Source organism: Hordeum vulgare, chromosome 3H (assembly GCF_904849725.1).
Source record: "Hordeum vulgare subsp. vulgare chromosome 3H, MorexV3_pseudomolecules_assembly, whole genome shotgun sequence".
Taxonomy (NCBI): domain Eukaryota; kingdom Viridiplantae; phylum Streptophyta; class Magnoliopsida; order Poales; family Poaceae; genus Hordeum; species Hordeum vulgare.
Window position 1 is genome coordinate 595,631,703 of NC_058520.1, and position 5,144 is coordinate 595,636,846.

The window sequence follows — 5,144 nt, forward strand, 5'->3', positions numbered from 1 at the left end:
AAGAGCTGGAATCTCTGAAACGTTTCTTGGAGTTCTCCACCCTGAGCAAGGTTGCCTCTGCTCTGAGAGCTAAGTTATGGAATTTGTCAAACTCCTCAGGATCGTGCAAAGCGAGTGCTAACTGCAAATCCTCCTTCAAGCCACCCCTGAACTGGTATATCTTGCTCTTCTGATCCGGAACATCCTGTAGCGCATAACGGGCCAGCTCGTGGAACTCAACATTGTACTTGTACACAGAATTGCTGCCCTGCTTCAAGCGCCTGAACTTCTCACGCATCTCCTCAACAAAACTGGAAGGGATGTAGTGGGACCTGAAGTCACGACAAAACTCGTCCCAAGTCATCACCCTGCCACCTCTGGAGTCCTTAAGCTGCTGCCACCAAATAGAAGCCTGCCCCTTCAGCTGAAACGTTGCAAACTTGACATAGTCCTCTGGACACGCATTGCTACACTCAAAATGCTTGTTCATATCACGGATCCAATCTTCCGCATCAAACGGCTGGTCGCAAGAAGTGAACGTCTTAGGCTGGTTTGACAGGAACTGACTCAGACTGGCGAAGTGATTGCCGCCCTGCTGGAAATTGCCCTGCTGATGATTGGCTCTCTCCTGGATCAACTGCAACAGCATCTGCGTGTTTGCATTAGTGGCAGCCATCATTGCCTGCCAGGCCTCTGCAGGAGGAGGCGGCGGAGGAGGAGGAGGAGGAGGTGGAGGCGGCATATCCTCACGCGCTCGGGTCTGACGAGTTGGTGGAGCCATCCTAAAGACGGACAGCATATTAGTCCACAGAATAATTGAAGATATAGCTGAATCAAAAGACAGGATATCTGAATAGAATTTAGCATTGCACTCGAACAACATAGCAAGATGCATCCTCAAAGTAACAGACGACAAAATTCCGATAAGGCCACTTCAAAAAAGTGTGAGCTAGAACTGCTCGGAACAAACATATGACCGAGATTTCCCAAACCTCAATCAAGCGTCTGTAGGAAGATAGTCCTATAAGATACTACTAGATATCCCACCTATGAATTCCCGAAATAACTGGTAATGCAATCAGGCACACGGATACAAGGAGTATTTCACACAACTCCTAAACTAACCCGTCATCTGTATCACGTCCTTCAACACACAACCAGCATCTCGGACCTTCGTCTACAACAGATCCTCGTGATCACAACGATACAAAGTGTGGTAGTACCCCCGAACAATCTACACCAGTACTGGGGACATCGGGGTTATCTCACCACTACCCGTATTGAAGCAATAACGAACACCCTCCGTTCTTAGATACTCGGAAATCTGAATGATGGCGATGTGCGCGATAATCCCTGGAGCTCAACTCCCCTGATACTTAGAGTAGATAGGAGGCACCCGGACATGATTCCGTCACATCGAAATCATATAGATTTCACAAATACCCGCGTGATCCTAAAAAAAATTTGAGCGAGAAAAAGGAGTAGATTTAAAGATTTCCTCAGACGGAAACCTCACCAGAGCAAAGAAGAGGAGAAAAAAGAAACCTACTCTCCGATATAACTATGACTCAAAACATTTTCTAGACTCGACTCGGCCAAATACGATCACACAAAGGCTCCTATGGTCGTAAGGCTCTGATTACCAACTTGTAACGACCAAGATGTGGTCCTTTCCGATCTGGGGGTCGAGGCCCCAGAATAGGAAAGAAGCGAATCTAAGCGTTTCGCAAGCAAGTAACATAGCACAAAATAATATTACAGGTAGACAATTTGGGATTCAACTGTCTTCTTATTAATAAATCAGAGTACAACGCAGATACAAACAAGGTAGTTCCGGTACGGACTACAAAACAAGGAAAATGCTATGCTACCCGCTGCAGGCCCACGATCACGACCACGGCTCAGTCCTCTGGATAGTTCACGTAGAGGCGGCCTGTCTCCTCATCGTACTGCAACGCCAGCTCGGTGCCGTCGAGATCATCTGTCTCTGGGGTACCTGTACCTGTTCGGAGTTTTGGAGGAATCCGTGAGCCACGGGGACTCAGCAATCTAAGACCTTCATGCCAGAACTAGTCATGTTATTGTTGGAAATATGCCCTAGAGGCAATAATAAAATGGTTATTATCATATTTCCTTGTTCATGATAATCGTCTATTTTTCATGCTATAATTGTATTAACAGGAAACAGTAATACATGTGTGGATAAATAGATCACAATGTGTCCCTAGCAAGCCTCTAGTTGGCTAGCTCGTTAGTCAATAGATGATCATGGTTTCCTGATCATGGACATTGGATGTCATTGATAACGGGATCACATCATTGGGAGAATGATGTGATGGACAAGACCCAATCCTAAGCCTAGCACTACATCGTATTGTTCGTATGCTAAAGCTTTTCCAATGTCAAGTATCTTTTCCTTCGACCGTGAGATTGTGCAACTCCCGGATACCGTAGGAGTGTTTTGGGTGTATCAAACGTCACAACGTAACTGGGTGACTATAAAGGTGCACTATGGGTACCTCCGAAAGTGTCTGTTGGGTTGGTACGAATCGAGATCGGGATTTGTCACTCCGTGTGACGGAGAGGTATCTCTGGGCCCACTCGGTAGAACATCATCATGAGCTCAATGTGTAAGGAGTTAGTCACACGATGACGTGCTACGGAACGAGTAAAGAGACTTACCAGTAACGAGATTGAACAAGGTATAGGTATACCGACGATCGAATCTCGGCCAAGTTCTATACCGACAGACAAAGGGAATCGTATACGGGATTGATTGAATCCTTGACATCGTGGTTCATCCGATGAGATCATCGTGGAGCAAGCGGGAGCCACCATGGGTATCCAGACCCCGCTGATGGTTATTAGCCAGAGAGGTGTCTCGGTCATGTCTGCTTGTCTCCCGAACCCGTAGGGTCTACACACTTAAGGTTCGACGACGCTAGGGTTATAGGGAATTGTTATACGAGGTTACCGAAAGTTGTTCGGAGTCCCGGATGAGATCCCGGACGTCACGGGGAGTTCCGGAATGGTCCGGAGGAAAAGATTGATATATAGGACGGATGGTTTCGGACACCGGAAGTGTTTCGGGCGTCATCGGGACCACCGGGACCACCGGAGGTGGCCCCGGGGGACCACCGAAGGGGGGCAACGTCCCCAGGAGATAAGGCGGGCCAAGTGGGGGTGGGAACCAGCCCCTAGATGGGCTGGTGCGCCTCCCCACTCATCCCAATGCGCAGGGGAGAGAAAAGGGGGGGCAAACCCTAAGCCAGGTGGGCCTAAGGCCCACCAGTTGGTGCGCCACCCCCCTCCTCCCCCTCTGGCCGCCACACCTCCCATCTGGGGGGGCTGCCGCACCCCCTAGGGTGGGAACCCTAGGGGTGGCACCCCCTCTCCCCTCCCCCTATATATATCGGGCACTTTTGGCCATTGAGACGCACGGTTTTTCCTCTCTCTCGGCGCAGCCCTGCTCCTCTTCCTCCTCCTCTCTGCCGGTGCTTGGCGAAGCCCTGCCGGGAGACCTCGTCTCTCCATCGACACCACGCCGTCGTGTTGCTGGAGTTCTTCCCAACCTCTCCCTCCTCCTTGCTGGATCAAGGTGCGGGAGACTTCATCGGGCTGCACGTGTGTTGAACGCGGAGGTGCCGTAGTTCGGCACTAGATCGGAATCGCTGCGAGTACGACTCCATCAACCGCGTTCTAGCAACGCTTCCGCTTAGCGATCTTCAAAGGTATGAAGATGCTCTTACCCCTCTCACGTTGCTGGTCTCTCCATAGGAAGATCTGAATATGCGTAGGAAAATTTTGAATTTATGCTACGTTACCCAACAGTGGTATCACAGCCAGGTTTTCTATGCGTAGATTCTATGCACGAGTAGAACACAAAAGTTGTAGGCGATGATTTGTCAATTTTCTTGCCGCTACTAGTCTTATTCTTTTCCGACGGTATTGTGGGATGAAGCGGCCCGGACCGACTTTACACGTACGTTTACGTGAGACCGGTTCCACCGACAGACATGCACACCGTGCATAAAGGTGGCTAGCGGGTGTCTGTCTCTCCTACTCTAGTCGGATTGGATTTGATGAAAAGGGTCCTTATGGAGGGTAAATAGCTTTGGCATATCATCGTTGTGGTTGTCACGTAGGTAAGAAGGCGTTCCTTCTAGAAACCCAAATCAGCCACGTAAAACTTGCAACAACAATTAGAGGACGTCTAACTTGTTTTTGCAGGGTATGACATGTGATGTGATATGGCCAAAGTTGTGATGTTGCATGTATGATGTATGAGATTATCATGTTATTGTAATAGGTTTCACGACTTGCATGTCGATGAGTATGACAACCAGCAGGAGCCATAGGAGTTGTCTTAATTTATTGTATGAGATGCAATGCCATGTGCTTACTACTTTTACTTCATTGCTAACGGTTAGCTATAGTAGTAGTGATAGTAGTAGTTGGCGTGACGACTTCACGGAGACACGATGATGGAGATCATGATGATGGAGATCATGGTGTCACGCCGGTGACGATGATGATCATGCGATGCCTGAAGATGGATATCGAAAGAGCAAAGATGATAATGGCCATATCATGTCACTATATGATTGCATTGTGATGTTTATCATGTTTTACATCTTATTGCTTAGAACGACGGTAGCATAATAAGATGATCCCTCTTAAAATTTCGAGAACGTATTCCCCTAAGTGTGCACCGTTGCGAAGGTTCGTTGTCTCAAAGCACCACGTGATGACCGGTGTGATAGATTCTAACGTTCGCATACAACGGGTGTAAGCCAGATTTACACACGCGAAACACCTAGGTTGACTCGACGAGCTTAGCATGTACAGACATGACCTCGAATACAAGAGACTGAAAGGTCGAACATGAGTCGTATGGTTGAATACGATCAGCATGGAGTTGCTCACCATGGTGACTAGTCCGTCTCACGTGATGATCGGACACGGGTTAGTCAACATGGATCATGTATCACTTAGATGACTAGAGGGATGTCGATTTAAGTGGGAGTTCATACTTAATTTGATTAAATGAACTTAATTGTCATGAACTTAGTCTAAAAGTTGTCTTTATAAATATTGTAGATGTCCAACGTCAACCTCCATTTCAACGCATTCCTAGAGAAAAACAAGCTGAAAGATGATGGTAG